Below are 12,640 nucleotides of genomic sequence, written 5' to 3' on the forward strand. Positions count from 1 at the left end.
TGAGTAGCAAAATAATAATAATAATAGTAATAATAATAATAATAATAGTATACATAATTTTATATATCTGTATAGATTTTGATAACCCCAAATTGTGTTGTATTGAACAGTCCTCCAAACACCACGCAGACCTCCATGCTGACTCAGTCTATGGAAAGGGTTGCTGTATTTTGGTCATTCAAGCTATTACAGGATTTTCTTAGAGGAAAAATCTTGAAATCTTCCTTGCACTTGGAAGCTGCCATCAAGTTATTCCAAAACTTGTGGGGTTTTTTTCCCCTAAACTGAACTCAAGTTCATTCAAATTGTCTTTGTGAATCCTGTTAATTAAAATTTTGATGCTTCTTGTTCTCTTAAGCAGGAGTTTCTATAATGTTTCCCTTTCTATTTTACATTGTTTTTTTCAGTTGAACAGGTAATCTGAGATAGAACAAGAATATGTTTTCTTCAACTATTTATGACACTAAAAAGTCAAATGCTATATTACAATAAATGTAATATAAATGTCATTAAAATACTTGTTGTTCTCTATAAACACAGACTGGTTTGACAAGATTTGTAACTTACAACTCATGTTGTCTATTTTTGCTACTTTATGGTATCTTTATTGTCTCCCAGGTATTTTCAAATAGCTTGATTACTTGACATTTTCCATTTGAGCTTTTAAAAAGCTGAACATTAAGAATGACTTCCATTATGTTCTTCTTCTCTGCTTTTCTGAGTAATTGAACCTGAACCCTTTGATGTGTTACTATTGGTTTTTAAATTGCACTTGTCAGGCATCCTGTCACATGTAGCAACCTACAGGTTGATACCTGCAAACAAACTGCATGTTACATAGGTAATTCTGACATCTGAAACTTCTAAACTACATCCCAGTGATCTAAATAGAAAACTGCTATGCCTAGACTATATAAGAAGGCAATTTTTCCTTCTCAGCTGATTAAAGTACCACAGTAGTGATGACCAGTGTTCTGAAACTCAGTAGTATACTATTTTTACTTTCTATCCTAGACGTATGTTTATCTAGGTCCTTTCTTTAAATAAGAGCTCAAGGGTTTGCCATTTCATGCCATCAACTTTGTGAGACTGTAAAGATACAGTTTTCTGATCTCCTTTGTTCTTTCATCATAGTGAGTATATTAACTTTAATAGTAGTAAAATAACCATCTGCCTCTCTGTAACACCAGCGTCTGGCCTACCAGTTCCTTAGGTACAGAATGGATTTGTCAGTAGTCACATATTGTTGGTTTTCTTCCTTCAGCTTGGCAACCCAAAGCCTTCCAATTAAGATTCTATGATTCGATGACCCCAAATTAGAATCTATACCTAAAGGAAAAAATGTAGAGGAAAATGCATGTCATGGGTTACAGAAAATACTTTCTTTTTTATTTATAAGGAAAGTATTTCCATTTAAACAAATAATTTTTGCAATGGCAAAAAAAATTACTGATTCACACTTTGATTGTTAAGTTTTAAGTGCATGAAAATAATTTCTAAATACTGTTATTTAGTCAGTTATTGCATAGATGAGTATTCTTATCTAATTGTAGACTCTGCACATTTCACTGGATTTCATCCTATTTTTCTGTAGTATTTTGAAACCCATCCCTAGCAAAAAGCTGTCCCCAACAAATTTCAATAATTTGTAATTACAGACTCTCATTTGGGTCAGACTCATTTTCCAGTGTGACCAACATAATTTTATGGATTTACTTCAGTGATCATTTACAAAAATTGAAAACCCCAAGTCAAACAGCATTCTGTAAATGAGTACACATTTAGAAATGTAATAAATGTTTTGAATGTACTGAATTGCAGCTCCAAGATAATAATGGCTTTATTGGGCAAGAGGAGCAAAAGGCTTAAGCATTTATTTAGTTTTATGAATAAAAACCAAAATAGGCAAACCACATCTACTCACTCTCTACTCACATTTACAATGTAGTTTTTTACTTTGTGATTCATTATTTGGCACAAATTAAACTGGATTTAATTATATACATTTATTAATCATTGTCTTTTTAAAACAATTGAGTTCCTCACTTATGTCTCAAATCCACCAGTTGTATTGGATCACTATAATTGTGTTTCTAAATAAAGATATTTCTGAATATATATGTTTTAACAACAAAGCAAAATGTCATGACCTAATATACACTCATTGTGTAGTAAGTTTTTGTGAAACTAATATGATCTTCTCTACAATAAGTGGGTATAGCTTTGTTTTATTAAAATTAATTGTGATGTCCCATAACTGTTGCTGCAAGAATTCATGGAGTGAATTCTTTCTGGCTGATATGCATGACTTTCCTTCATCATTTATATCCTGTCAAACTTCTGGGGGAATTTAGAGAGGCTCCCATTTCTTGTATCTTCACTTAGCATGGGTATGTAGCATGTGTGTATGTAGTGTGTCAAAAAATAAATAAGCTGATGTCCTTGGTGTATGTTACTTCAATTAGAAGTTAATAAATATAATTTAACTCCATTATCTCAGTTACACCAATGAAGACAGGCAGAGAAGACATCAAACTGGGGAAGCTTGAGTCAAAATATGTCAAATTTATGTTAGACAATTATAGAATATCAAAATCATTGTAGAGTGTGAATGCCTTGATGATTAGGTGGTATTTGTTTAGAGGGTATTTTATCACAGTTTGGGTAGAGACCACTTATTTTCCAAAGTCCTGCCATCAATATAGAAGCTTTCATGAGCTCTAAGGTGCAGTGCCTGCTTCCTCTCCATACTCACTGAATCTTCCCTGCTTAGACTTGCCACTGCCGTGATCTGCATGTGAAAGACCTGATCACTGTACCCTTAGGTGTTCCATGACTGCATGTTGAGAGAGAACATAGGCATGCACTCTTCACTTGGTTTGTCCAAAAGAAATCTATTTCACTGCAGGAATAAAGAGCTTAATAAGTGTTCAGTACAAAAAGCTGCAGTTTCACAGTTTCTTACTGTTGTTATTGGCATTTAAAGCCAGCAGGTTGTCTTTACTCAATTAATTTCATAGAATATCACTTAGTAGGAACCATTTTATCAACACTTGACAACTAAAGAATGCTTTGCTTATATCATTGGTTTTTTTGTTGCTATTTTTTTATAAAAAGGAAACATAACCAGAACTGTTCCTGAAACTATTTTTATTCAAAACACAGGAAGCCTTTATACACTATGTTAAACTATTGTACAACACAGAAACTTCTGTGGGTGCGTATTAGCACAAGAAATCATACATGGAGTTCATTCCTATAAAAAAAAAGCTTTGCTGTATGAAAAATTTTTTATTATTATTATTATGGGGATTATTACAAACAAAGAAAAGCTAGAAATGTAAAGCAAATTTCATGCAATTCCTCTTGAGATCGATTCATTCTAAATATTTTCCTTTTCTTCGATGGATATCCTTGCAGAAGGCAAATTTGTAACAGTTTTAAGACAGTACATTGAGTAGACTGAAGAACTCTAGAGTCTGAAGAAAAAGAAATTATGTACATGTTTTATTGATTTAAATTACATTGTACACTTCCAATTCTATTCAATACAGTCTAGGTTTCTTTTTGTAATTATGTTAGTGAGGAAAAATTAATAAATATTTTTTTTTTCCTATATTTGAACTTCTCTTGTTGGTTTTATGAACTCACTCTAGAGAATAATTTCTTTAGTTTGCTTCTGGCATCTGTTATTTTTCTCTTACCTAAGTACTTAATGTTTACTGGTCAACTTGTGGTAGTTTTTTTGAATATAAAGCTGGAGTGAACATAAGCAGTAATTTGAATTTCCTTTAGGCACTAAGTATGGCTACAAGACCGTATCCATCTGTAGTCAAGAGAACTGCATTTCTTCTTCATCTCCTTTTATTACTATGACTTATTTCTTCCCCCTGGCTTTTCAGCCTTCTCCCAAGCTAATGGGTTCTCAACTCTGAGATACCTGATAACTTGTCTTGTCATTAATCACTCTGAAGTTAACAGATAGTGCACCTTTCAGCACTATCTTGTCTTTAACTTTGTCGACATAGTAATGAATCAAGGTCATGAAAATATAGAATTGTGCCTTTAGAAAACAAAGTTGCTTATCTTTTTACATCAGGCAGTCAGTCATTAGAAAAAAAAACTTTTCACATCCATTCAAAAGAATAGAAGTCTGATTGAAGTTTATGTGTTCAAAAAGCTAATTGCATATACAACTAGAAAGACCAGCGTTCCTGCAAATAAATGCAAATGAAAGGAATTACATTTATTATTTCTAGAAATGTATGGTGTTAAAGAAGCATTGTGTGATTAAAGACTGTAATATATTCGGGTCTTTTACCATGCCATTTCAATTTAGAATTGAATGCTTTGTCCATTAATATGTGGACAGATTGTTGGTCTATATAGTCATGATTACACATTTTATTTCTGTACAGTAGCTTATGTTGGGAGCTGCAAATAAAGAAGTTTAAATAGTTTGCAAATGGCTTTTAACCCATGGTTCATTTGGAATCCATCCCAGACATTGATGGTCTTGCCTGCAAAAGAGACAGAAAGTTCAGTGCAGGGCAGATAATGATTCTTGATTGATTATTTAGTTTACATTTCAGAATAATTCCACTAGTTCTGAACAAGCCATTAATACAGGAGATCTTTTATCACTTTTCAGGGAGAAAGAGACCCTGGGAATTTTGATACATTTCAAAGAGTTCAGTTCTTGTTTTAATTTTTGTTCACAATGATTTATAAACATAATAGGACAGTGTTCTGAGCATGTAAATCCCTTGAAAGCCTTCCAGCACACTGATCATGATGACAGAAGATCAACTATAACTTTGAACCTAGAGCCCAAAACCTGTCAAGTGTATTAACATTAGAAATGTTTCAATATGTTATCTACCTAGTCAAAAAAATCACAATTTATTAAATGTTCATAAGTATAACCCCCTAATCACAATTATATACCTGCAAATGCATAAATAGATTTCACAGTTTATATACTTGGTTGTGGGACTGCATCAATAGCTACAGCACTTTTACATCTTTGCTTAAGAGAATCTCTACAGCCTCTCTACACAAATGCATACACACCTCTCTTATGGGCATAGAACATTTAGAGAGATAAAGAGAATATTCTTTCAAAAACCATCTTCCATATGTTTATTAATAGAAATAATATTAATGGTAAATATATCTCATGTTTAGACAGATGCAAGATCAGCAATAGCTTCTTAATTTTTGTAGCATTCAAGGTATTCAAATATTCAAATTTTTAATGATACTATGCAACAGGGCCATCAAAGGCCAGGTTGAAGAGAAAGTGGACTATAAATGAGTCAGTTACCAACACCAGTAGCATCATTTTAAAATAACAAAATGAGTACTATGTGATAATGGCACCCATCCATCAGAGCACTTAAAAAATGTAGGTGACATAAACAAACACTCTTGTTTATCAATCTCAATTAATATGTCCTTTAAAAAAAAAAAAAAAAATACAAAAGATTGTTTCTTCCACAATCAAAAACTGAGCAGACTTGGGGGAGAAGCCTTCACATGGCAATGTAGCAAAGAGGAGAAAAAGGCAGTATACAGCAACTTATGAAAAAGACTGCTGGAGAGGAGTAAGCATCAGATAGATACGAGTCAGTGGTGTTGGAAAGAACTTCCTAGGAACTAGGATGACTGAACAGTTAGCCAAGAAATCAAGCCCAGAAACAGGGCATCCAAGTGGAAAGTAGAGGAAGAATTGGACGAGTAAAAGTGAAAAATCTCATGGGATGAGATAAAGCCAGTTCAGTAGGAAAAGAAAAAAAACATTCATTCAGGAAAAGCAAAACAAGTTCATTCACTAGTAGCCATCAGGGGACAGGTGTTCAGCTGTTTTGAGGAAAACAGGGCTGCGTCATGTTACTGTTACTTGGGACAACAAATGAAGTAACTTGAAATGTCCCCCCACTTGTACCTTCTTCCCCATAGCTCTTGCCGAGTACAATGTCATATGGTCTGGGATATCCCTTGGGTGTGTTGGGGTCAGCTGTCCCCTCTGTGTCCTCTCCCAACTTCTCGTGCACCTCCAGCCTCTTCACTGATGGGGCATTGTGTGAATTTTAGAATACTAGAATCATAGAATCATAGAATGGTTTGGCTTGGAAGAGTCTTTAAAGATTATCTAGTTCCAACCCCTCTGCCATGGACAGGGACGACTCCCACTAGATCAGGTTGCGCAAAGCCTCATCTAACATCACCTTGAACAATTCCAGGAATGGATTAGCCACAACTTCTCTGCACAGCCTGAAAAGGCCTTGACACTACGAGCACTGCTTAGCAATAACTATAACCCTGATGTGTTATTGACACTCTTTTCAGCACAAGTCCTAAACATAGCCTCATATACACAATTATGAATAAAAATAACTCTATCCTGGAAAAAATAAGAATAAAAAATAATCAGAATACGTTTTTAATTGAGTAAAAATCAAGGACATGAAGATAGAACAGAAGACAAAATTTGAAAATATGTCAGAATGAAGTAAAAGGATTCAATCCCCCCAGTTTTTTGGCTTATTGGATCATGTGGGCTTTGAGGATGGATGAAACTTTACAAGATTCTTTATCTTGTAAATCAGTGCACTGCATAAAATGACAACTGAAAATTTTTCCATAGCAGAATAAATAAAGTCAAGAAGATACAGATTTGGATAGCAAGGCAATAGGTTGATGCATAATCTAAAGTGCTTTCTAAAGAGGATACAATAAATTCTTCAGTATATATACACCTGATTGCCTTTTTTATTTTTGCCAGTTAGAGGGTAAATACACTACTGCTGGCTGGCAGTTTCCTGCACCTGTGAGAGACTGTAAGGCTTGTGTAGTGCAGTGAATATGTGATTTTTGCTATTAACAGTAGAAGGCTTCAGGCTGTGTACTAACCTAGCAGTGCAGAGTCTCAGACTCACCTTTGTCTGAGCTGGGTTTCATGGCTGCTGCCTCCCCTGCTCCAGCTTCATCTCTGGAGATGGCTGCTGAGGAGAAGGGCACACCACCCATCCTTCAATCTTTGCCAGGCAAATAGTTCTTGGTGCCTGAGGGATAAGGCTTTAGCTGGCAGTCCAGGGAAAGGAAGTTATCTGTGATTAGAAAAATATCATTAAAACAGAAATGAAAATAGTAGTGGAAAATAAAACCAACCAACCAAACAGCAGCAACAATAACAACAAAATACACACACAAATAAACTCTAGACTTGAGACACAGGAGGAAGATATGCCTTCTATAAAGATCACAGTTTTAATTCAGAAGTCGTAGTCTACACCATACTGACCTCTGAGTCCCCTATGCCATTTTGTTACTTCCTTTAGTTCTTGTTTTTAAATCCATACTACTTCTACCATTTGCTATCTCAGTTCATCCTCAGCCTAAACACCAGCAAAAGGATAACATTAGTTATTAAATAACATGTGAGACAATAAGAAGTATTCAGAAACTTTCTTGCTGTTTGGTTCCATCTTCAAGAGTAGTGTCTTTGGAGATGTACCTCTAGTCATGTGGCATGAGATACAGTGATACAATCATGGAGCACTGAAATAGCTCAAGAATTCATTTAGCTAATTTTTACAGTTCAGAGTTAATTTCTAAAAATTCATACAATGGAAAATAACATAGCAGATTGAATAGAGCTGGCCTGACTGATAATACTGCATATTGAATAAGGCTGAATTCACTAATTCAGATTGCATTTGGTTTCATTCAGTCTGAATCATAGAATCATAAAATGGTTTGGGTTGGAAGGGACCTTAAAGAGCACCTATTTCCAAGCCCCCTGCCATGAGCGCTTGATCAGGTTGCTCAAAGCCCCATCCAGCCTGGCTCTGGACATTTCCAGGGATGGAGCATCATGACTACTCTGGGCAACCTTGCCAGCGCCTCACCATCCTTCACAGTAAGGAAATTCATCCTAATATCTAATCTAAACTAATACTCTTAAATATGAGTAGTTTTAAAATCAGATAAACAGCTATAAACAAAGTATTCAGGAAGAATTGTCTATTCACTAGTGCTACCAGATTTTTAGTTTTGTTTTCTATATTATCAAATATTTAATTCTGCTGTTTTTAAATGTTTTTCTGATCCTTCAAGTCAAGAATAGGATGCATAGTACATTTTGTTAGCAGACCAGCCAAAACCCCTTTGTTCTAGCTAACTTATGCTGAGTGTATTTGTAATTGAATAATATTCTATACTAGAATATAATATCTGTTTTCATTATGAAGTGGGAAAAATAGTGTTAGCAAGAGTGACACAAACAACCAGAGCTTTGAATTGGACCTGCCTGCATTTTCACTCTAGTATGGAAGGGCTTTGAATTGCCAAAGCTATTTTTTATAAAACAATAATGAGAACCATGAACTTTTAAAAGAGACATTATAACAAAGAAAAATCAAAATAAAAAGCCTTTGTTGTGTCTTTTCCTCCAATGTTGCTATCCGTTTCCCCAACTCTTTTGTTAATCCAGTTCCCTGGTTTGAAACAGTTTCTATACTTTACTTCGTGGGACCATAGGAAAAATGTCTTTCTTCCCTTTGCCATGGTGCTTTAGCTCCCTGTTTTCTTTGTTTCTCACAAATTCTTTGCTTTACGCTCACCCTGTTGCTCAAAGTTCTGCCTGGATTCCTGCAAACTTGGTTGTACTCAGGAGTGGTTTTATCCCTTTCCTCCAGCAGCTTCCATCTAATATATACTGCAGTAGACAGTAAAAGTTAAGACAGATGGCATTCCTTTATGCTGCTTACTCACATACTTTAAAAAATGATTTAATGTATACTAACTTATACTGATATTTTATATCTAGTAAAAAAAATGATCTAACAAGTACTTAACCTTTTCCCTTGGAAGTCTTTTCACCTATGATACAAACTTCCTTTAATTTCTAAAGTTAAGTTTTTTGCATAATGACATGTCACCAGAAGTCTGTGCTTTGGGAAATATTTCCAGACACAAAGTCACAGGACTGATAACACCACTATTGAGTATACTAATCTTTCTCTCCAGGGTAGTGATTAATTACCATTGATGGAAAAAGGATATTAGAATTCATTGCACAGATTTCTTTACTCTTCAGGATTGACAGAGAAAGATGAATATGTTTAAAATCTCAAAATAAAGGTCTTAGTACAAGATATTAAGTAATATAAATAAAAACCAAATTAACTTATTATTTAGTGGTAATGGTTGCAGTTCCACATCACATCTGAATTTACCATTACCATTTACAAATGATACCTTTCAGACCCTCAGTATTTCTTGCAGTTTTATATTGGAAATGCAAGACTTCAGGAGTCCTGGCTCAAAATCTGATCCTATGGCAGGGCCCATTAGCACCCATCTCTACATAAAATGTAGATGTATTAGTTTTGGCTGGCGTAGAGCTAATTTTCCTCATAGTGGTTGGTATGCATCTGTGTTTTGGATTTGTGCTGGAAACAGTGCTGATAACAGAGCAGTTTTTTGTTTCTGCTGAGCAGTACTTGCACAGCATCAAGGCCTTTTCTGCTTCTTGCACCACCCCACCAGCAAGGAGTCTGGGAGTGCTCAAGAGAGTTGGGAAGGAAGCAGTGGGATATCCTGTAGTGGAACAGGTTTCCCAGAGAGATTATAGGCTTCATCTTACAGGGCTTAGAAGAGTAGGGTAGATGAAGCCCTGACAAACCTGGCCTGACTTCATCTTGCTTCAAGCCAGAGGTTGAACTACAGACTTCCTATTGTCCCTGCCCTTACATCCTATGATATCTGTGGTGAAATTATCTTAAACTAAGTGTGAATAACAGATTATAGACCACTTTTAGTTTCAAGATAGAAATAAACTCAAAAATAAAACAAATGGCAACTCTGTGTCATTAAGAGCAATCTACAGTTACATTAAGTGAGTTTGTTTACAATGATGCTTTGAAGCGTCTTCATCTTCCAAGGAAACTATTACTACAGAGGAAAAGAGATATGTTTGATTCTGGACTCTGGACAAAAGGACAAAATCCTCATCATTATTTGTGAAAGGAAAAGAATCTTGACCACATTATGCATTTCAGAGCTGCTGCATGAGTTCTCTAGGCACTAGACAACAAGGCCATATTCACTCATGTCTTATCCACAATCTCTCTTGCTCAGTAAATATGTAAATAGGTAATTTCTACCTTTTTGAATACATTTCTAAAAGTAAGCACAGCAAATGCAGCATTATTTAATAATAGCAGACACTGAATATAAAGTGGGTCTTTTACATTTATGTACAAATTATGGCTTTTCACAGTTTGTAGGCTTTATTGAGAAAATACAGCCCATTCACTGAAGTGAATGGTGGTCCTGAAACCTTAGGGTCACTATACTGTGGGATGTGTGATGCCACCACAGTGCACTAGAAGCAAGTCAAACTTTGTCATCATATCAAAGATCACTTTCCCAAGACCAGCCCTCACTTGGCTGGTCTTCCCACTCTAAAGAGTATCCTCAAATTTCTCCTCTGTACTTCAGAATGCCTTCAGATCCATACCTACCCAGAGGTAACATCCAAGGAAACTGGTGACTACATGACTAATGTTTGAATTGAGGTACAAGGCTGTACTCTGGTAACATAGTGTACCCTTTCTTCACTGTTATTGTAGTTCCAGTCTTCAGTTCCTTGACTTGAATGAGCACAAAGAAAGCAAGTAGCTCTAACATTTACATGCAAGAAAGTAAGCAAAGATATTTCTAAAAATATTTCATTAAAATTTTTGAAGGAAGAAAATCTCTGTGGCAGGCAATCAATTCAAAATTGTGTGAGTTCAGTGGTTATTAGAATATTTTTCATAATTAATTAAAATACAAAGAACAATAGGACCTACAGTCTAAAATAACATAATATGATTTATTTCAAGGTCTAGAAATCGATGGTTTGACACAACGTCTCTTGAAAGTAGCTGAATGTTTATTGACATCATACCATGTGTCAACAGAACACAGTAGCTAATTTACTTAATTAATGAATGAAATTCAAACACTAGAAAACACAAAGAATTGCATGTTGTTCTTTGTTCACTTTGAAAAGCTGATGGGTATACACAGTTCAAATTTAGTAAGATTCATTTGCTTATTTTATGGAATTAGCAACAAAGCAGAATTTTACAAACAATATCACTATCTCCAGTAGTGATAAAACCCAGTGTATAGAATCAATATTGTTCCAAACATTTAAGTAACATATTGTCTGTCTTCATTTAAAGGAATTCCATGCTGTGTATCCATGATTTACAGACTACTAAATAGACAAAAGCCAAATTTATTTTACAAGGTGATAATGACCACCGTGAATTTATGAAAAAAAGTCATTATTTCAAAAGATTTTCAAGCCTTAGAGAAAGCTTTGAGAATTCCTTTGTTCTGCTGATAGATTTAAATCCCTTTAATATAAATAAAAATAAAAGTTTCTATTTGCTGAATTGTTCAAACTTAATAAAAGCAAACTTAGATCATTTAAATCAAGGGCATTTTTCAAAATGAATCAAAATTTTAGATGCAAATAAAACCACCATATATGAAAAATGGAAGGTTGCATAAGCATTGTCCATTTTAATTTATTGGTTAGTATATGTGTGAGTGAAATCCCTAAATGAATAGGAATACCTCATATTTGAAGTTGCTTTTCTTCCAAGATGTGGGACTTTTTTTCCAAACAGTAATCAGTCACTTCAAAACATGTTTTATCACTTTGGCAGTAAAATCAACAGACTCAAAAAACTTATTTTTATCAATTAGCCTTTGGAGATTGCTAGAATGGGAATGCTTCTGAAGAGATCTCTTGTAAAAACTCTATTATCTGATTAGCTTGAATCCATTTGTGTAGCAAACTTTGAGGTATTCTTCATTGACTGACTGCATATTATGCAACATCAGATGTCTAGAGTTTGGTATCTAACCTGAAATACTTGTTAAGTTTGCCATGTTTAGTTAGAAGAAAAGTGAGCATCCCATGGATAATCAGTCCTAGATATGTTTTTTTTGATGGAATGAACTATTAATTTTCTCTGTTTCCGAACTTTGGGTCCTCACACATGGGCACCAGTTATTAATTTCCATTATTAATTTTCTCTTTTTATTGTTTCTTTTTCTTCTTTGCCTTTGTTTTGTGAGTTCTTTTACTCAGAGTTCAAACTAAGATGCAGGAGACTGGGAATTTATCTTTGGACTTAGATATCTGTTTATTATATCTTATCTATAATACAGCTGCACAGAGTGTGCCTCTAAGTTAACAAGGTGAAAATGGCCCCGAGTTCTAACTTCCAAGACCTTTTAAGGTTCAAATTACCTGATTATGGAATGCCAAGTAATCTATTTTTACTTATAATCCAATGACTAACTATTCATGATCCATACTGTGGGCTTTTTGACCCAATACCAGAACATCCAGATTTGTGAAGAAGGAGAAAAGAAGAACAAATCCACACCCAAAATCCTCCATATTGTTACATATATCCCATAAACCTAATTTTCTACATCTCTACATATTCCACCCAGTGATATAACTTTTAATTACACAGCAACAACCTCAGTGTTATCACACCATCTGGGAAGCCTTTCCCAAGGCTTCAGGTCAAATGCAGTGTGCTTCTGAGGATCACTGTCT

The sequence above is a fragment of the Coloeus monedula genome (genome assembly GCF_965178545.1).
Source record: "Coloeus monedula genome assembly, chromosome: 2".
Classification (NCBI taxonomy): domain Eukaryota; kingdom Metazoa; phylum Chordata; class Aves; order Passeriformes; family Corvidae; genus Coloeus; species Coloeus monedula.